We start from the raw sequence: 22,328 nt of genomic DNA, 5'->3' as shown, positions 1-22,328 counted from the left end.
TGATTGTCCTGTTTAATAAAGTGAGATCCTGCCCCAGAGGCAGCACAGGCCACAGAGCTCACAAGGATCAGAGAGAAAACAGAGTGAAGCTGGCCTTACCTCATGCTTAGCAGGAGGGAGGCGAGAGCCTGGCAGGCAATTCAGGAAGACACAAAACAGCATGCGGAGAAGACCCAAGGACACAACAAAGCTTTTCTAACTCTAGCACTTTACGGGGAGACAACTCATCCTTTCTCACATTTCCAATGCTCATTTTATTCCGCCAGTAAATAAAAAAAGAAATTCCTTAAATGCAACTTATCAAACTGAAAGAACAGTGGGAGAAAGGGCAAGGGTGTCGTATTTTGTCAACTGTGTCACTCCCAGGGCCACAGGGATGTTCTTTGCTAGGAGATGGAGCATGCATTCGGCTCGGTGCCAGGCTGTTCCGGGGAGACACCTCATCTATGCTTTCAGCTGGAGTGGCTCTTTGGTCACTCAAGTTCTGGCTCGCTGAGAAAGATCATTCTAGTTCTCATCCTCTCCTTTGCTCCAAGATGCAAGTTAAAGGTTACGGTTTTCTTGGGGCGCCTGGGTGGCGCAGTCGGTTAAGCGTCCGACTTCAGCCAGGTCACGATCTCGCGGTCCGTGAGTTCGAGCCCCGCGTCGGGCTCTGGGCTGATGGCTCAGAGCCTGGACCCTGTTTCTGATTCTGTGTCTCCCTCTCTCTCTGCCCCTCCCCCGTTCATGCTCTGTCTCTCTCTGTCCCAAAAAAATAAATAAACGTTAAAAAAAATTAAAAAAAAAAAGTTACAGTTTTCTCTTTCTTTATAATCCTGTAGCAGGGACAGGGATTGACCCGATGAAACCCACAGTGGAATGAAAATTCCTGCTGAAGCCCCCTCCCTGCCTACTAGTGTCGCCTCGGTGGGCTTCAGCCCCTGCTCTACACAAGCCTCTCCCTCTGCCACTGTTCAGCATCTGCATCCTCCAGAGCCTTTGCAAAGCTGGCTCGGTGGCTGGGCTTTTCCTATCCCCAACATTCAGAGGGAAGACAACAGTAGTGCCACTGTTAGAACCACTGAGGTAGACTCCCTGCCTACATGGAAGTGGCAATAGGAGGGGAAGGAGGAAAGGAGAGATCAACCCCACATTTCTTATTTACTGCTCACTTGTATTAGAGCAGGTGACAGCCCCTTCTTCCCCCTGCTTCTCTGATCCCAGACTTGTTACTGGTGACCTGCTTTGTTTGTTATTTTCCACTTGCTTCTCACCCAGGCCCAGGCCCTGTCTTCTTCCCAGCTCTGTGCCCCAGGAGGCTGACCTCTATGAGCCATGGGCAGCACCTACCAGTTCCCTTGTCCTCTGGCTCTGGTTGGGTTCTGCCCATGCAAAGCACCAGTAGAGAGAGGTTGGGTCTTTCTCTACTCCCTCCCTGCTTTTACATCATCTCTCCACGACCATAGCTCCTCCTCCATAGCTTAGCTCTCATGGGGCTCTGTCAACTTTACATCCTCCCCCTTTCCCTTTGGTCCTAAAGGTGGTAATAGCTTCCCACTGGTGACCTCACCACCCCTGTTTCTCCCCTTCACCTTTCCCATACCAATATCAGTAGTCTTCTCATTAAAACCTCTTCTTTTGATCCATCTGGGTGAAACCTGTTTCCTTTCAAGATCCTAACTGATATATTGGCTTTCTTTTTGCACTGGGGAGTCTGTTTTTTCCTCCTCCATGGGAGATGCAGAGGGTCTCTGAACAAAGAGAAGGCCAGAGAGATACCACTGGTGCTGGGATGATGGGCGAAACACACACCTGAGGTGTGGGCAAATGCTAATGCAGCAGGCTGAGCACCCACTTGGAAAGGACACCTTTTGCCTTTAGGCAAATATGTCGAATCACAGGTGAGGGTCGATGAGGCAAACTGGCTCGCTTCTCTGATCACAGAAGCCCTGGCTGTTATGATTTATTCATTCATTCAACATTTTTTGGAGCACCTACCAGGTACCAGGCACTTCACTAGGTACAGTGAGCTGACTTGCGGCCCATGAAAAGATAACTCCACGTTCAAATCCCCAAAACTTGTCAATATGACCTTAAAAGGCAAAAGAGGTGACTAACAATTTTGAGAGGAGGAGTTTATCCTGAATAATCCGGGTGGGTTTTAAATACAATAATAAGTGTCTGTAAAAGAGTGAGGGACAGGGGAGATTTGACAGAAAGAAGAGGGGAAAGTAATGTGACCGTGGGGGCGGAGCCTGGATACAGGTACAAGCCAATGAGTGCCTGGAGTCACCAGAAGCTGGATGAGGCAAGGAAGGATCCTCACTAGAGCCCTGGAAGGGAGCATGGCCCTGCTGACATCTTGATTTTGGATGTAAGATCTTCAGAGCTGTGTGAAGACAAATTCCTGCTGTTTTAAGCCACCCAGTTTACAGTACTTTGTCATGGCAGCTCTAGGAAACTCATACACTAGGTTCTGAGGATGCAGCAGTAATCAGCACATACATAGTCCCTATACTTCGACTATATAGTCTAGGGGAACAAACAGGTAATGAAAAACTAAACAAGGAGAAATCATTACAAACTGTAATGTATTCAGTCATGTACTTAGAGGAACATGTACAGTACCTTATTTAGATTGGTGGTCAGGGCAAGCATCTTTGAGAGGTGACCTTTGAGCTTAGACTTGAAGGATGAGAGGTAGCCAGACAAAGTAAGCTCTCAGGGAAGAGTGTCCAGGCAGAGGAGACAAACGAACGGCCCAGAGGTGGGGAACAGACTCGCATGTTCTAGAAAAACAAAGAAGTCAAGTGTCACTGGAATGAGGTCAGAGGGGTAAGGAGGGCCAGGACACACAGACTTAGGGGCCATAGTAAGGTCTTGGCATTTTATTCTGTGGTGAAAAGGCATCTGGTGGTTGAGGCTGGAAAGCTGTGAGACAATTTAAGGTTCTATATCAATCCCATCTGTTATCAGTGAGAAATAGCTTGGAGGGGGATCTAGGAAGACCAGGGTAGCCAGTTAATAGACCACTGCGGTCTTCTAGATAAGCAATGAAGATGGGCTACGGTGGCCCTTCAGAGATGGAGAGAAAAAGATGGACTGAACACATTTGGGAGATAGAACTGTGGAGAATCGATGGATGTGGTGTATGAGAGAAAGACATTAGTGAATGACGATGCCAAGATATTGAGTAACCAGGTGGATGCAGTACCATTTACTGAGATGAGAAGATGGACATGGTGAGGAAGACAATAGCACAGAGAGGAATCTGGAAATGTCCTCCTACATCCTTTACCATGTCAATAAAGTCTTTCCAGATATGGAAACCTAACCCAATTTCAGTTGTTTTAGGGACCCAAGGAAAAGTACTTCGCCTCCTACGAACGGGGTACTGGAACCACTGGCCACCTAGATCTAACCCCCAACACCACACACACCATTACACAACAATGCACAGAGAAAACCTGCAGAAGCAGGGAAGGGGGTCTTCTAAAGGAGATGCTTGTCCTGTAGCTCATGTGGCATCAAGAGTCTCCTGTAATTGGAGGCTTCCACTGAGTGGGATCTAATTTGTTCACATCTATACCCCACCCAGGTGGCTCTACCATCTGCTCACCATGGGCTTAACTTTGGTGAAGGCACCATGAGAAGGTATGGGGGAGACAGTGTTTGAGAAACAGATCCTGAATACCTGAACAATCTGCTACTTACCGAACAGTCTATGTTTTATGACCATGCCACCTCAGTATGTTGAGTTCTGTAGGTTGACTACCACTCCCAACATCCCTCACCCCATAAGTATTCTGAGAAAGTGACCCCAGTAAAGGGTAGAATGTCCACTGGTCTAAACATTCCTCAACTACTTATTTACCTTCCAGGGAGCAGAGATAAAGAAACCTGTGATAACCAAGAACACACAGGACCTATAAGACAAGTGAAGGCTTATGTTGAAATCCTAGATGGTGGTCTTTCTGGAGAAGCTTTCTGAAAAATCACCTCCTACATCCATAGGTCATTTCTTTATTCCTTTCTAGGTTATAGCACAAAGCTAAGAACCAAGAAGAGGCAAACATACATGCACATACTTGTGCCAAAGGCCAAACTTTTATGCACATTTCTCTTCAGAAATCCTGAAATCCATTTACTCTAGCCTCATTCTGCCCTCTTTAGTGTTTATTTAATCTCTTATTTTAAGGCCATACCCAATTCTAATATTCTTGATAATCTGATTTTCCAATTCATAAGAAATAGGCAGCAGTAGCCATGAAGGAATGAGGGGTAATTCTAGAACCGGGTACATGCCAATGAGTGGCAGCTAAAAGCAAGAGAGTAAAGGAGATGGTAAGTAGAAATTAAAAAAGAAGAAATAAGAATTGAAAAACTTGGGGGCCAAGGAGTGCCAGGGCAAACATTCCCATGTAATTCAGTAGCCCTAGGGAGTTGCTGTGTGGTTTAATAATTGGTGGTCCCCACTTCTGGGCAAAACATTGTCAGGACCCAACTTTTCCAAGGTGATCAATTCCTTTCTGGGCTAACACCCTCCCCCCATCCCTCCAAAAGAAGGATCACATATCGACTCAATAAAGTAGGCACTGATCTACCACATATGGTATATCCAGTACAATTCTTTTTTAAAAAAAAAAGTGGTTCTTTTTTCCTTTTTTTTTTTTAATGTTTATTTTTGAGAGAGAGAGAGAGACAGAATATGACTGGGGGAGGGGCAGAGAGAAAGGGAGACAGAGAATGCAAAGCAGGCTCCGGGCTCTGAGCTGTCAGCACAGAGCCTGACGCAGGGCTTGAACCCACGAACCATGAGATCATGACCTGAGCCAAAGTCGGATGCTTAATCGACTGAGTCACCAAGGTGCCCCCCTCCCAGTACAATTCTAAGGAAGAAGCTAAGCACGGTTGCCTCCTGAGTCACAGGATTCTCATTAGCCTCATGTCCTCTGGCCTCAAAGGGTTTGCTAGGCACTAACATTGTAGGCCACAGAAAGGAACTCAGCACTTACTTTTAAAAATTAGAAACAAAAATCCCCACTCCTGCTATTTAACACTGATATTCAGACTGTATTCCAATCAATATATTAGATAAACTCAAATGTGACAAAGACACGACCAATTAGAAGACGTGCCCACAGGGGCGCCTGGGTGGCTCAGTCGGTTAAGCGGCCGACTTCGGCTCAGGTCATGATCTCGCGGTCCGTGAGTTCGAGCCCCGCGTCGGGCTCTGTGCTGACAGCTCAGAGCCTGGAGCCTGTTTCAGATTCTGTGTCTCCCCCTCTCTGACCCTCCCCTGTTCATGGTCTGTCTCTCCCTGTCTCAAAAATAAATAAAAATGTTAAAAAAATTAAAAAAGAAGAAGACGTGCCCCCACCTATCATGGCAAGAACGGGCACCTTGCCCACATCTCATCTTTTAGGTGTTTCATTCTGATTATAAAATTATCCACAGTCCATGCCTGGAGTGGGCTCATATATCCAGAAATTACCCTGTACATACATGCTCACTCCCTGTGTCAAGTAATACTGCCTTAGGCTTTACCCAAAACAAGACACCCCCACACACATGCACGGTCATACCCCCAAGCACATGAGGGCTGAGTCAAGGCGTGGGTTGTTAGTGCAAAAGGGCCTTTAGCAGTGATGGAGCTCAGCCTCCTCCTTCTGTGGGTGGGAAACTAAGGTGAAGGGAGTGACAGGAATTCTAAAACCCCCTCCAGTTCAAACATCTCATCATCCTGACTCACAGACTTCTATAGATCACACAGTGTTTCGTCCCTGTGACCCTGTCTGTTCAGTAGACAGACTTTCTGAGGGGAAGCTCACACAGCAAGGCAACCCGGCCAAGTTGGAAGTCTCCACAGAAACCCAAACTCTTTGGGTTATAAGCCCACACCCCTGTTTGAACACCGGCCTGGGAAACTCTCTTTCTCAGGAAAGGATCCCTCCCTGCTCCAACTCAGGCCCCTGCCTAGAATCTTCTCTCTCCTGCTGAGGATTAACTGTTCTGCATCTTGGGCAGGAAATGAGTTCTTCGTTGTTTATTGTGGTCAAATCCTAAAATGAAGTCGATACAGCAGTAAAGGCTGAATACGTTGATGTCTCTTTACTAATTCATGAGACACTTTACAGTCCCCCACTGTCTGCGCTAAGATGGATGGAAAGTGAAAAAGAAGCGCAAGTTAAATTATGTCTTTGATAACTTCTGCTTAACTGGCCTGTCAAGGGACCAAGAAGATTAAACATTTGTGATTTATTCCCATGTTAATCTCAACAGGCACCAGGACGTACATGCACACCCACGCACACACATGCAACTGATGAGAGACCTCCCCAGACCTCATTTCAGATGCGACCCCCACACTCAGCAGCGGTGTGAAATCGAAGAAAGGTCAGTGCTGATAGGCCATAACCGAAGGCTCATTATTTCTTGTTTACTCCTTCATGCCTTCATTCACGTGCTCATTCAACCTCTCCTCTTCTGCTTCTGCACTTGGGAAAAAGAGTCTTGCCTGGGCAGGAAGAAGGTTGGGGTGGGGGGCGGGGGAGCTCAACTGACTCGTTTCTAGGCAAACAGTCAATTCCTAACAGCCCCCACTGCTCTGCCTCTCCCAGGCCAAGTGGCCTTCCCCAGCCTGTTCCTAACTCTAGGCTCTCTTTCCCTTTGAGTAAACGGTGCGCTTGATAATCATAGCAGCCACCAGTGACTGAGGCTTACAACATAGTGAATCCTTTAGGGCACTTACCTTATTTAATCCTCACGACAGCCCTCTGGAGTACAATTCTTTTGCTTTTTTTACATACTAGAATTGGGAGGCTCAAAGAAGTTACCTACCATAAGACACCAGGCTACAAAATAGAGATTCGAAGTCAAGGTGGCCAGACTTCAGCGCTCATATCCTGAACCACCACCACCACCCCCCAACCCCTGGGGACAGTCCTCATGCACTGGCGCCCTGGCCAGTGATTCTACCTGTCTCTGGACTGCTCTGGGTCACCAATGGTCACAGCCTATATCCCCAGAGGTTTTCCAAGGTTGGTGCTTCTGAGTGAAGTCTTCTTGCTCTCTTTCCTCTGGACCTGTGCGGATGGGGCTGGTCCTATGAAAGGGATTTCCCCTAACCTGCCCTGCAGGCCTCCCAGAGCTGAGTGCAGAGCCATGGGGATTCCAGGCAAAGGACAGAAAAGAAGAGAAAAATGGAAAACACCTTGAGGCAGAGTTCCTAGGACTAGTGCAAAGGAAGGCACAGAGAAGGCAGGGCTCAGGCCCTTCCCAGGGGGTACACAGGCCTCAGGGCTGCCCTGGCCCCATCTAGATCTTCAGAAAGAACCGTCTGGTGTTCTCTCCAGAGGGAGAAGTCCAGAAGGCTTCTCTCTGGACACATGGTGATCCCACTCCCTTCCATTGCTTCAACTTCTTCCATGCCATAACAGACCCACAAATTTACATCTCCACATGTCACCTCAGTCTTAAGCTGCACACCGTATTTCTGCCCTCACCAGGTGACCCACAGACTTCAAAGCCAACACAGTTCCAACTAGATTCAGCATCTCTTCCCCACATCCGTTTCCTCCTATGTTTGTTATGGATCTACATGTAGTCTGGAAGCAGGCTTCAGACCCCAGAATCTCCCTTCTTTCCTCCCTCACCTATCAGGCCCACCCCTTCCTCCCAACAACTGCTACCTGTGTTCAGGAATCAGCATTTCCTATATCTTCACCTCTAATCTGACTTAGACTAAGGCTGAGCCTCCAACAGGACTCCTGTCTCCACACATACAGCCGAAGTCAAGCCCACAAGGCCCACCCCTACTCACAGCACATGATGCTTTTAAAACCAATTTTCAAACCATGCCATCTTGTTGTCCAGTGAGGGGTACACAGTGGGGGACCCTTCAAGGTCCTTTTAAGAATGGTGTTGATTAAGAGTCACTTACTGCACAAATGTGCCTTGAGTGTCTGCTGTGAGCAAGTGTACTAGGAGCTAGGCATAAAGTGGTCAGCTACACAGTGAGTCCCTATGCTTGTGGACTCAGGGCCCTATTGAGGGAGACAGTCACCAAAGAGTGAACAAAGTGAATGGAATATAGTATCAGATAGCAATGTGTTGCTATGAGGATCAAAAGCATTAATCAGCGTGTTTCACGTAGAACATAGCCTGGCATGTAGTAAACACTCAATAAATGGTATCTTGTAACCCCTGAACACCCCAACTGAAATAGCTCTGATCACTTCTAATTTGACAGATGAGAAAATAGAGCACAAGAGCCCAAGTTCACCAAGTGAGTAAGCAGAAGGGCCAGGCTTTTAAGCCCCGGCAATCTGATCCCAGGATCCACTCTTCTAACCACTGTGTGATGTCGCTTCTCTAGGAGACCTGTTGGAGTTGGTCTGGGTTCTCCCAGAAGCAGAACTGAAACAAAGATTCATGGGCAGACAGTTTAAGAGGTAGTTCCAGGGGCACCAGGATGGCTCAGTCGGTCAAGCATCCGACTTCGGCTCAGGTCATGATCTCATAGTCTATGAGTTCGAGCCCCACGTCGGGCTCTGTGCTGACAGCTCGGAGCCTGTAGCCTGCTTCGGATTCTGTGTCTCCCTCTCTCTGACCCTCCCCGTTCATGCTGTGTCTCTGTCTCAAAAATAAATAAACATTAAAAAAAATTTTTTTTCTTAAAAAGAGGCGGTTACGGGAAGCCCTGGTGGGGGGGCGGGTAGGAAAGTGAAACAGAGCTTCGCATGGGTGCGTCATCAAGTCAGTTAGCCCTGTGGGTAGATGGAACCTCATCCTGCTGGGGCCTCTGGGATCCAGTGTAAAACACATGCCTCCAAATCTCCTTCCACCCAAAGGGCTGCCAGAGGTACAGTATTCATACACCAACTCCCCTGTCATTGGTGGAGGACTGCTTTCATGGGGGAATTCATTCTCTGGCACATCTGACTCGCCATTTGCACAAGCAGAGGAGAAACCTGTTCTGAGAGAAACTGCCCAGGTAATGAAAGGCAGCTGCTGGCAGGTTGAAGTCAGGCTGTGTGCACAGAAGTGTGGAAGCCCAAGGGGATGTGGTGAAGGCACCAATGGCAGCTGCGAGAGCATTCCAGGGAGAGGGGACGCCTGTGCGAAGGCCGCCGGGCAAGAGCAGACTTGGTGTGTGCAAGCAGCAAAGCCATGGAGAGAACTCATCCGGACTGTGTGGTGGGAATAGCAGCCAGAGGGGATGCCATTGGCTAGACCACATAGGGCCGCATAGGTCGTGAAAAGGAGCTGGCATTTTAATCCAAATATGATGGGGATGCCATGGAAGTTTCCATGCAAGAGAGTAAGTTTATGTCTTTAAAAGATCATTCTGGTCACTGGGTGGAAAATAGAGGGCACAAGAACAAAAGAAGGGAGACCAGTTAGGAGGCCATGACAGTTCAGATGACAGACAAGTTGGCTTGGACTAGGGTGGCATATTTGTGTGTGTGTGTGTGTGTGCGCCATACTGTTTTTTTTTTTTAATTCTAGTATGGTTAACATACAGTGTTGTATTAGTTTCAGGTGTGCAATATAGTGATTCAAAACTTACATACCACACCCAGCGCTCATCTCAGCACGTGCCCTCCTTCATCTCTATCCCCTGTTTCAACCATCCCCCACCCCTCTGGTAACCATCAGTTTGTTCTCTAGTTTGTCTCTCTTTTTTCCCTTTGCTCACTTGTTTTGTTTCTTAAATTCCACATATGAGTGAAATCATATGGTATTTGTCTCTCTCTGACTTATTTCACTTAGCAATATACTCTCACAGGGTGGCGTTTTAATTGTGGTTGGATTTGGGCTATAGAGTGAATTTACACTTGATAAGAATTAATGATGGCATGATCGTGGGGTCTGAGTGAAAGAGAAGAGTCATTTATTGAGATGGAAGGGTTAGGGGAGTCACAAGTGCAGAGCAGCAGGTGGAGAACCCAGAAGTCACTTTTGGACATTTAATATTTGAAGCATCTGGGGCGCCTGGGTGGCTCAGTCGGTTAAGCGTCCAACTTCCCTTAGGTCATGATCTCGCGGTCCGTGAGTTCAAGGCCCGTGTCGGGCTCTGTGCTGACAACTCAGAGCCTGGAGCCTGCTTCAGATTCTGTGCCTCCCTCTTTTTCTGCCCCTCCCGGGCTGGCTGGCCCTCTCTCTCTCTCTCTCTCTCTTTCCCTCCCTCCCTCCCTCCCTCAGTCTCAAAAATAAAAACGTTAAAAAAATAATAAAAATTTTTGAGATGTCTGTCACTGGACTGCTGGCCACACGAGTCTGGAGCTCAATGGGGAGTTTGGTTGTCTCAATGTTGTGACCACCCACCTTCCTTTGCCTCTCCACTGCTCCAGGCCTCCAGGAGAGCCCTTCCTGGACACCTTGGGCAGGGTCTGGCATGTATGTGGCCTGAAGGGCTGGCCCGGCCTGGAAGAGGACGGTGGATGCAGAAACACTGTGGGCAGCTGGAACGTAGCAAGATAGGAAACTCTGAGCCCAGGTGGTCAGGAGAAAAGTTAGCCCCAAGGAGATACTGGGGTGTACCCAGGTTACCACCTTCAATGAATAGACAGGAGTTTTAAATATTTTCTTCTGGTCCTGAGTGCACAAAGTTGAATGAGTCACACAGTTCAGTTCAATCATACAGTTCACACGCTTCGCTGTGCAGACTCGTTTCTGGTTTTATTTTTTGATCCTCTCCCCTCGCCTCGTATTTCCATATCTCTTCTGCCCTGTGCGTAGGTACAATCTCTAACATATTCATTAATGCCACTAGACATGGGGATATCCAACAAAACTATATAATGTTTTTTTATATATGTTTGTTGTGATAATTCAAAATGTTACTTCCTTCTCCTTTCCTCAACACTGTGCTAAGCTCTATTTGCATGACCACATATAAACCTGGTTTATTTTTACCAATTATTGTGTAGTGGGTTTTTTTAAGAAATAAATGTATAGACTACATTTTCTTATCCATTCTCCTAAAGCAACACTCTTGGGCTGCCTCAAACTCCTCCTTCACAAACTATGATGTAAGAAATACATTAAAAAAATAATAAGTTTTTAGTAGATAGCCTTTAAGATTGGAAATTTTCCTTTTATTCAGATTTTCTCAGATGATGTTATTTTTTTTTCATGAAGAGATGTTGAACTTTCTCAAATGCTTCCCATGCGTCTACTAAAGTGACACGATTTTTCTCCTTTATTCCATTAATACATTAAATCACATTAATAGATTTTCTAAAGCTTTAACTTTCTAGAATTCCTTGGATAAATTCAATTTAAACCATTACCTCTAATTAGCTCACATATTTAGGATTTTCACACCTATGTTTATAGTGCAATTGGCCCATAATTTCTTTTTCCTGAATTGCTTTCATCCAGTTTTGGAATCAAGGTCACAATAATCGGATAAAATTATGTGAACAGTTTTCTCTCTATTCCTATTTTTTTTATAGCAACTTTGTAAGTTTGGGATTATCTCTTCCTTGAAAGACTGAACATAGCTGTAAAACTATTGGGAGCTGGGGCTTTTTTTGGAAAGGGTGATGAAGATTCCACTTCAGTTTCTTCAAGGGTTACACTTCTAAGATCTCAGGCCACTTTTAGCATTTTTACATTTTTCTGCAATATTATGTAGCTCATCAGAGCATCCAATTTATTAGCACATAGCTGTACACACATTCTTTCACTTATATTTTGTTTATTCACATTTTCTTCCTCCTCTCCCTCTCCTACCAGTCTTGCCAGAGGCTTATCTATTTCATTAGTCTTCCTAAAGAACACTTTGAGTTTTGCTCATTTCCCATTTGTTTTTGTTCTCTACATTTATTTATTTCTGCCTGCATTCTTATTTAGGTCCTTCCTTCTTGTTTATTTGGTTTTACCTTGTTTCTCTCTTGAATGTGCTAAGTTGAAAGCCCTATTCTGTTTTTGTATTCTTTCCTAATATCTGCAGTATTTAAAGGTATAAATTTACTTCCGAGTAAATTTGAATATGACCCACAAAATATGATGTGTGGTGTTTTCACTGCCATTCACCTCTAAGTATTTAATAGTTTCTCTTTGATTACTTTTATACCCCAACGATATTTGGCAGTATTTTTCCTATGTCTAGAGATACAGGACTTTTTCAATTTAGTTACATCATTGTCAGGAACATTGTGTTGTGTATATGATGTTGATTCCTTTACATTTACTAAAGTAGACTAGGATGTAATCTGTGTCTGTTCCATGTATATAGGAAAGTACTTTTTTTCTTGGGGATAGACTGGGACAGATAAACTATGATCATCTATCTTTGCCTATTTCTATATGCTTCAACTACTATCATTGGAGAGGATGTATTTAAAATCTTCAACTATGCTTTTGATTTATTCTCATCCTAGATCTATCAGTTGTTGCTTTATGTTTTTTGACTTTATACTGTATAGGACATATATGTTCATGTTCACTATATTTTTTGATATATTATTTGTTTTATCAATATATAACACCTTTATTTTTCCCCTTGTAATATCTAATGTCTTAAATTATTACTTTGATATTATAATCTTTATCTGGACTTATTTTGGGTAAATTTTTCTATCCTTTCTGTATATTTTTGGTTTTATCTATCTTATAGCAATATATTGCTTGATTTTATCTTTTTAACTCAATTAGAGAGTCCATACTTTGGTTAATAAGTTTTAACTATTTACATTTATTATAATTTTGACTATATTATATTTATTACAATATTATAATATTTATTTCTGCCTTTTTTATGCTTCCAATTTTACATACCTGCTTTTTTTCTCCTTTACTTTGTGTATATTCTGCTGGGTGGATGTAATTTTCTTCAGCTGGTGTGAAAATTATACATTTTGTTTTTATTGTCCTAGTAGTTGTTCCTAAGTTGTTAAGAACAATAGCTTCATCCCTTATCAATTTCTTAAGCTATCAGTATGTATGTTTATACTCCAGAAAAAGAATTTCAGAGAAATAGACAAAATCAAACCAAAGACATGGAGAGATGGAAGGGTAAAAGGAAGGGAATAAATGAAGGAGCAAGAGGTTAGCAAGGAACAGGGAAAAAAAAAAGAGAGAGAGAGAAAAACAGATAAAATCCATAAAAAGAATGAGGGTCTGAGGGAATAAAGCCAGGAGTCCTACATACCCAATATGTTCAAATTGAGAGAGCAAGAGAAGCTCCAGGTTTCATTTGCTCCTTGTAAATGAAATGTCTCCAGAACATTTATTTCTTCCCTTGCTTGGGAAAACATTACAGCTTATTTCATGATTATTAACTAAGAAGTTACACTGTTCTAGGCCCTCTTTTTTGTTTTAAGTTTACTTATTTATTTTGAGAGAGACAGAATGCAGGAGGGGCAGAGAGAGGGAAAGGGAGAGAATCCCAAGCAGGCTCCACACTGTCAGCGCAGAGACTGATATGGGACTCAAACTCACAAACTGTGAGATCATGACCTGAGCTGGAACCAAGAGTCAGAGGTTTAACACACTGAGACACCGAGGTGCCCCTAGGCCCTCTTTTATGCTTGAATACAAAGCTGTGAACAAGCAGATGGTCTCCTTGCCCTCCTAGAACTCACAGTCAACATAGATGGTTTAAAAAGTAATGACAAGAGAGCAGGGGAAGACAGAGCACCTCAGGAATATCCAGCAAGGCAAATCCTTCCATATGAAGTGATGTCTAAGCTGAGGTTGAAAGGACTGAACTCCTTTGCCAGTGGGTGCCAAGAGCAGAGGCTGGCCTTCACTGCTGCCATGCTGCTGGCCACTGGTCTTCTGCATCCTGTGCGTCAAGGTGTGGTCAAGGGCACAGGACTTGCATTGGCATAGAGCCACTTGCAACAGCCCATTTTCTCAGTACACAAACCCAAAATTCACAAGGTCCCCACCCTGTCCCATCTCCCCAGGCTGTGTCAGTGGGTAAGGGCAAACTGATGTCAATGTGACCACTTGGGTCCCAAGGCCCTCCTACTTCTCCGCTTCACCTGCCTCCATACCTGCTTGCGATCTTAATTTTCTTTATCCCCAATCGCACTCACTAATTTAGACTGATAAAAGGAGGAGTCTGAGGGGGTAAATCTTTGATGGAAAAGAAGGAGCTATTATTGTTTCCAAGGGGCTACAGCAAATCCATTGAGGCCCACCTCAAATGCAATCCACACTGGCGTCACTGAACAAACAGGAGCAGAAAAGAATAGGAATGGTAGAGGAGGGTATGAGATGCTGCTTTGGAGACGAGCACCTGTATGCAAACCCTGATTTCATCCTTTACTGTCACTGTGACCTGGGGAACACCCCTGAAGTTAGCACTATTATTCAAGCCCAACTTGGACATACCAACAAAAGAGGTAGCATCACTGTTTTCTCTGGTGAGAAAGCATGCAAAGTGGCTTCCAGTGGATTCCGAACACCTAACCCATACTACTTACTAATCATTTTCTTAAAATTGGTTTGAACAAAATACAAAAAGCTCTAGTTCATAAAGATAACTTTGTGATTAAGTATGTGGATCACAACACATTCTTTAAGGACTCCTGTGTTATCCTGAAGTTGCCATCGCTTGCCTCATTTAAAAATCCAAGATATCTAGTCGCATTCTTATTAACTTGTCCTTGTGTGTTCATTCATTTGTTCAACAAATATTTATTGGATGCCTAGCAGACAGGCATTTCACAAAGTAGGCATTCAGTAAATGTTTGTTGAATTTAAAAGATAATTGTATCTCCAGAATCTATGTTGTTTGTTTGATCATATACATATGTTTGATCATATCTATAAAATGCCTTGATTTTTACTTTGATTCACCTATGAAACACATTAGCTGATCTATAGCCAAGAAATATGTACTTTTTGAGGATTGCTTTAGAAAATTTGCATTCCATTAAACTTGCCAGATTTCTCAAAAGGTGGGGAAAAACAAATTCTTCATAGAGTGCAATGCTATAAACAGATAAGCTCACTAAACAATTATTTACATTCCTAAAACATGAGCATTTCTCTTTTCTATCTAATCCTCAATTTTTACACACCTTACTTTTTCATCTACACTGGGAACACTCAGCAGTGATATTATTATTTGCTAAATCGTTTTGTGTATTTTTACTCCAAGGCTAATCACTTCTGAGTTTAACAAAGTCAGGTTAGAAACTGAATTTGTACAACTTTTCTCTAGATCAGACAATTTTAGAATACAGACCCCCTTTGAAGGCATGTACCATGGAGTTAGAAATATGACAGCCCATTGTCCCTGCTAAAATGCTTCCCTGAAAAAAACGTATAGGTTGACAAGTTTAATTACTCTTGATTTTTATGCCTGCCTTTTTAAAATACTGAAATGTTCGGGCCATGAACACCGTTACCATTTTAAAGGACAGAGACAGTAGAGAGAGGCAGAAGTTTGGGTTATGTCATTCACTGTCCCAGAGCCCAGGGGAGCCCTGCAAGGCCCAGCCAGGAGAGCCTCATGGGATCACCCAGCTCATGCTACCAATGCTCAAGGTACCGGCTGTGGGGGCACGAGGCACTCTCCCACTCTCAACTCAATGGCTTATTTATTTAACTGTACACACTGAGGCGGCCTTGTCACATTGTGCAAAACAAGAATATGAAACCAGACAATTCTTTATGATCATGAGTACATGTAAGCAAAAGATACCCATGGGCATTATGCCGAGTAGGGAAAAAAAGGCAATCTCAAAGGCTTACATACCCTATGATTTCACTGACATAGCACTCTCAAAGTGACAGAATTATGGTGATAGAGACCAGATCAGAGGTTGCCAGGGGTTAGGGTTAGGGGAAGGATGTGATTTCTAGGGGGTAATGTGAGAGCTTCTTTGGTGTGCGGAACAGTGTTGTGCCTGGTTGTGGTAAGTTATTCAATCTACACATGTGATAAAACATCACAGAACTACACACACACACACACACGCACACACACACACATACAGGATTGCCGGTAAAATCCCGGGAAGGTCTGTAACTGAGTTATAAATGCCAATACCATTTTTCTGGTTTTGACATTGCAGAATGGTAGCATAATTATCACTGGAAGAAGCTGCATGAAGGATGCATGTGAGATCTATGCATTAGTTTTACAAATTCTTGTGAGACTTAAACTATTAAAAAAATATTTTTAAAGATATTGATATCCTTGGGGCGCCTGCGTGGCCCAGTTGGTTAAGCGTCTGACTTGGTTTCTGCTCAGGTCATGATCTCACAGTTCGTGGGTTCAGTCTCCATGACAGTGGAGCTTGCTTGGGATTCTCTCTCTTTCTTTTGTTCTCTCTCCCCACCTCTCTCAAAATAAGTAAGTGAATGAAAAAAAAAAAAGATATCAATATCCTTCACCAATACCCTTCCATTGGGCCAAGAGAACAGCTTTCCTCACTTGAGAACAGAAATGTTAACACAGGCCTTAGCTGTATTACTGGCAGGAGGAAAGTGGGCTTAGCTGTCACACAGGTGGTGTTAATAGCATGGCCTGCCTTTCTGTCCTGCTTGAACAATGGAGGAGTTAGTTCAGAAAGGGGAGTTTGCCAGGAGCTTCACTCTGCAATAGACAAGTTTAAGCAGTAAAACTGTTCAAGCCTCAAGTACTCTAGCACCTGCTGTGGGCGAGAGTCAGCAGGGCAACCAAGGTAAATGTAAGCAGCAGTACTCCCACCAGGGCCTCTAACAGCCCACACAAGCCAGAGAGGCCATCAGAGCTGAGGGGTCTGGAAGCCAGGTTGCATTTCTGAATAAAGCAGGGAGCTCAGCCCGGAGAGAAGGTGTGTGGAGTCATGTGTATGCGTGGGGAGACATGGCCTGGTTGCTGGGAGCAAATATCTGCAGGACTGTTGTGTGGGAAATAGATTAGACTCGCACTATATTAATCCTGAGGGCAGGTCTTATATCTGTAGGTAGAAGTTAGATGAAAGCAGTTTTCAACTCAATATAAAGAATTGTCCAACACACCTGCTTTGACAGGTAATAAGTTCCCAGACACTGGAAATATGTGAGCATAGATCAAATGACCATCTGTTGAGAATCTGTAAGGGGTCCCAATCAAGGGTCCCCCATCCCACTCCGAGAAGATGATACTGACAATGAGGACACTGGAGGTGGGTGACCCTGATCTTTTCATTGAAGTGCAGCTCCCTTTTAATTTTTTAACTTCATTAGTATGTCTCTGCTTTGCTGAGCCCATTAACCCTTCTGTGGTTCATTGTGTCTCCAAATAAATGTCACCTCCCCAGCAGATCTACAGGCATCCTGTTAAGAGAGATACAGCCTCCTCTGTTCCCTCGGCCCCACAGAGCCTGGCACAAGGTGGATGCAAAAGGAATGCTCTGTAAACATGTGAAGCCTGGTGAATAATGGCTGTGGCATGCCCAAGGCAAGAAGCCAGCCCGGGTGCCTGCTTGAAGTCCTCTCACACTGAGAGTCCATATATTTTATGACCTCAGAGTGCTTCCTGGCACAGACTCCCCCCAGTGGGGATCCATTTCTCCTTTGCAGCTTTGTCAGTGTTTGGGTTTTCTACTTAGTTCTCAATGAACTAGCTATCATAGTTATAGCTCCCTAGGAAATGCCATCCAGTAACTCTGTCAGAGTTTTTATTTGCTTGGACAGATCGTTTTATTTCAGCAAGGTGTTTTATTAGCTTAGAGAGTCATGAATCACTTCAAGGGTAGATGAAAGATGGCCCAAAACACACAATTTTGTAGGAGATGTTGTTCTTTCTACGGAAGATCATGTCTCCTTGATTAGGGATTGAGACCACTTCAATTCCATGCAAAGGATGAAAACTAAATCTCATCAGCATATCCATGCACCCACCTGGCCAGAGCGAAGAGGCTGACTCTAACACCCATCTGGTAACTACCACTCAGGAAATCTTGCCACCAACAGTGTTGTGATGGCCCAAACGGAGTCACAGGAGGCCCCTCTCTGAAGCATATGCTCTCTTGGAACCAGACCACACCACTGCCTAAGACTCCACAAAGTGTGAGAATAGCTTTGAGAAAAGAATTGTATTAGTTAGGATAGGCTCTGCTATGCTGCAGTAATACCTAAACCCTTAAATCTCAGTGGCTGAACCCAACAAAATTTATTTCTCATTCACATCAGGGTTCCAATGAGGTGGGTCAGGCCACATTTCATGGTGACTCAGAAATCAACCCTATCCCCTTTTATCTTGTCATAGCAGGAAGAGGAGAAGGAATAAAGAATTCCTCCTTCCTTCTCTTCTTCTCTTCACTCCTTCCTTTCTTCTCCCTTCCGTCCTTTTTTTTTAAGACTTTGTTTTTTCATGACAGTTTTAGGTTCAGAGCCAAAGTGAAGGGAAGATAGAAATTTCCCATATACCCCCTGCCCCCGCACATGCATCATCTCCCCCATTATCAACACCCCCCATCAAAGAAGTACCTTTGTTACAATTGATGAACCCACATTGATACATCATGATCACCCCAAGTGCACAGCTCACATTAGGGCTCACTCTTGATGTTGTACATCCTATGAGTTTTGACAAATGTATCGTGACTATATCCATCATTATGGTATCACACAAAGTATTCTCATTGCCCTTAAAAATCCTCTGTGTTCCACTTACTGGTTTCCCCCCTGCTCCTGGCAGCCAATGATCTATAGTTTTGCCTTTTTTAGAATGTCATGTAGTTGGGATCATGCAGGTGTAATCTTTTCATATTTCAGTAATATGTATTTCAGATTCTTCCGTGTCTTTTTATGGCCCGATAGTTCATTTCTTTTTAGTGCTGAGTAATCTTCTGTTGCCTGGACGTACCATGGTTTATATATTCATTCACCTGCTGAAGGACATCTTGGTTTCTTTCACTGACATTTTACTAACTCTGGATAAAGCTTCTGTAAACATTTGTGTGCATATTTTTGTGTGGACATAAGTTTTCAACTCCTTTGGGCAACTACTAAGGAGTGTGGTTGCTGGATTATATGGCAAGACTATGTTTGGTTTTATAAGAAACCATTCTACATGTTGTATTTCTCACCAATTAAAAAAAAGATAAATCACTAAAGGAATAGCTTGTAAGATGCAGCAGAATCTTATCTGCAAGCGAACCAGTCAAGCTGCTCAGATATTATATTACACTATTATAAAACTCACGTTATAGTATCTTCATTGTAAAGAATCCTATCAGCGAGCAAAACACTTTTCTTTCCAAATCCTGTTTAATTAGGAAATTGATGGAAAATATAGACTTGTGTCCCCATAACTACTTTTAAAAAATGTATTTGGGAGCCTTCAAAATAATGAATTATAAAAGAAAGTGAACTCTGACATTTTCCCTTCTATTTTATTGTTCTCTATTCCCTGAAAAGCCTCCAACACTCTATTTCTATAGCTCAGAATAAGATGTATTTTCCCCTTAAAACCTGTAGGTATTATAATTATATGTAAATCACTTCACAGAAATAAATATCCATGGTTAAGGGATATTTAAAATGTTAAAAGCTTCTTCTCAACTGTTCAGTTTGAGAAAAAAAAAAGTTATTTCCAGAACCCTGGTAGCTCTAAGCACCATTTCCCCCTTTCGTATCTGCACAGAAGAGCCTTCTCCTGCAATGCCCTGTTTTCCTGGGCTGTTCTTCTCTCTGAAACACCTCAGGTGGGGATCATAGTTTGAATTGGATTTTGAAGCAATTCCATGCTAATCTCCCTTCCCTAACAGTGAAAACTTTTTTCCCTTGTATTCAGAATGAAAACACACAGCTGAACAAAGAAACAGAACACAATTTAAGAGAGTTGTTCCCATCCTGAAAACCGTTTCTTTTTTTTTTTTTTAAGTTTTACTTATTTATTTTGAGAGACACGAGTCTCAGCACGAGTTGGGAGGGGCAGGGAGAGAGGGAGAGAGAGAATCCCAAGCAGGCTTAGTGCTGTCAGCGCAGAGCCTAACTCAAAGCTGGATCCCACACACCCTGACATCATGACCTGAGCCAAAACCACGAGTCAGATGCTTAACTGACCGAGCCACCCAGGCACTCCTGAAAAGCATTTCTTTAGTGCTTCCCTTTCCTTGCTGAAAACATGGGTAGAATTGTATTTTTAAAAAATCATTATTTCCCTGGGATCTGAATTCTAAGCTAGTGTGGTCCCTGGCCATGAAGACCATCAAAGTGCTAAAGATTCCCAAATGCCCATCTCCACCCCTGAGTTCTCCACTGACATAGCCAATTGCCAATTTAGTATCTGTGCTAGGTTATCTCCTAGGCATTGCAAACTGAGCATGTCCAAAACCTAGTTCCTGAGGGGCTGCAACCCTGCTCCTCCCCCCACTCCTCCATCTCAGTGAAGGGCAGCACTGTGATTCTGGTTTCTCAGGGCAAAAGCCTTGCAGTCACCCTTGATTCTGCTCTTACTCTCACATTCCACTTTCAACCCATCAGGTAAGCTCTGTGGGCCCTACCTTCAAAAATATGTCCAGAATGTAACCTTTTGTTACCACTTCCATCATTATTACCCTAGTCCAAGCCACCATCATCACCTGCCTAAATTTTTGTGATGGACTTCTTTCTCCCTGAGTCTGACCTTGTCCTCCTACAGTCTCGTTTTAACACCACAGCCAGAATGGTCCTATTAAAACATAGAGAGGATCATGTCTCCTCAGTGCTCTAAACCTCTTATGGCTTCTGACGTCACCCAGCATCAAAGCAAAGTCCTTAAAATGGCCCATAAAATTCTCTACAACCTCATCCCCTATAGGTCTCCTCAACTCAGCTCAGATGAGCAAGTTTGCTCCTCCAGCTCACCAGGCCTATTTCCACCTCAGGACGTTTGCACTGGCTGTTCCTCTGCTTGGAGCACTCTTGCCCAGGTATCTGCAAGGTTCTCTTTCCTCACAACGTCTCTGTTCCAATGTCATCCTGACTACTTCTAGGTCCAACATCCTCGTTCCCAGCCCTCCTCCCTTCCCCGCTGCATCTTTCTTCATATTACTCATCATCATCTGACACGTTTTATATTGCACATGTTTCTTATTTTTCCTTCTAGAATATAACCTCCCCACATACAGGGGAGGGCAGAGATTTTTATCTTTTTTGCTCACTTCTATGTGCACTCACTTAGAAGAGTGCCTGTAACACAGTAGATACTTAATAAATATTTGTTGAATGAATGAACAAAATTCTATTCAGTTGTGAATCAATATGTCCAGATTAATCAGGGCCTCATTTCACCTTTCATGCCTGACAGCTCATCTCACTTTCATATTTGTGTTTAGGGAACCAGTGAGTGGCCAAGAGGCTCCGTGTGTCAGCACTAGGCAAAGCTGTCCTAACTTGATCTAACTTTAAGGAATATTTTCAACATGTGAATGTATTTATGGGCTGAGTGCTACATCATGGAATTTGCTCCTGAGCCGGGCTCACTGCACAGGGTCAGTCACTGCAGGCACCTTCATTCATTGGGGGAGGGATCAGCACAAGCCTGTCACATCAGGGACTGAGGGACTCCCTGCAAGGCCACTTATCCTGTGGGAACAAAGAGCTGCAAGTGTCAGAGGGTAGAAGTGATTCTGTATAGAGACGTGTGGATACCATGGAAATCAGACCCTTCTCCAACTCCTTTGTCTGACCAGGAGAGGGCTGTAACTAAAGATGTAGATTTGTTTCACTAAGTGCTGGCACACCTGTTCCTGCAGACGGGTGCATGAAGAAGACAGAAGCAGCTTCTCTCCTCTGCTGTAAATGCCACACAACTCTGTCTCCTTCAGGCTCAGCAAGCTGCAGGCGTGAACCGGTCTGGAAGTCCATGAGGTACGCCCAGGGACCTGCCGAAACATGCAGGAAAGGCCTGAGTGGCTAGGGCTGTGCAAGCCCTTCTAACATACAGGTCTGGCTAACATGGCCTCATGAGCAACTGAAGACCGGATGGGCCTGGGGACGCTTGGGTCCCCTCTTGGCTGACATCCAGCTCTGCCTATGGCATCATCACGCTGGAGATGAGGCTGTGACTGTTGGGGGTGGCATCAGCTGACACCAAAACAAATGAGCACCAGCCCATCAGGCAGGCTGCCCTCAGACAAGACCCCCTAAATTCCAAGATGGAATGAAGTCTTACTAAATATGTTTCCAACAGAAAGGGCAAGAAATATTTCCAAGTTTCATTCGCTCTTAGGAAATGACATCTAGAAAGAAAATGAATCAGATGAAAAGCAAAAGACAAATTATGACATTAAGAATTCATTTCCGGGGCGCCTGGGTGGCGCAGTCGGTTAAGCGTCCGACTTCAGCCAGGTCACGATCTCGCGGTCCGTGAGTTCGAGCCCCGCGTCAGGCTCTGGGCTGATGGCTCGGAGCCTGGAGCCTGT

At 44.1% G+C, this 22,328-nt stretch overlaps 1 protein-coding gene across 1 annotated transcript in view; it reads right to left on the bottom strand.

Moving 5' to 3' along the window:
• The window catches only part of FSTL4 (follistatin like 4), a 458,716-nt gene extending 436,946 nt beyond the window's left edge, over window positions 1–21,770 (bottom strand). Inside the window, exons 1-2 of the mRNA XM_086704139.1 lie at window positions 21,648–21,770; window positions 2,608–2,768 (exon numbers count right to left, since the gene is read on the bottom strand). The gene's annotated coding sequence lies outside the window, so the exon portion shown is untranslated. The remainder of the gene's footprint in view (window positions 1–2,607; window positions 2,769–21,647) is intronic.
• Between the last annotated feature and the right edge of the window lie 558 nt (window positions 21,771–22,328).

Source organism: Puma concolor, chromosome A1 (genome assembly GCF_028749965.1).
Source record: "Puma concolor isolate L17-30 chromosome A1, mPumCon1.1.hap2, whole genome shotgun sequence".
In the NCBI taxonomy this organism is placed as follows: domain Eukaryota; kingdom Metazoa; phylum Chordata; class Mammalia; order Carnivora; family Felidae; genus Puma; species Puma concolor.
The sequence above is the reverse complement of the archived record's forward strand: the minus strand, read 5'-3'. Positions and strand labels throughout refer to the sequence as shown.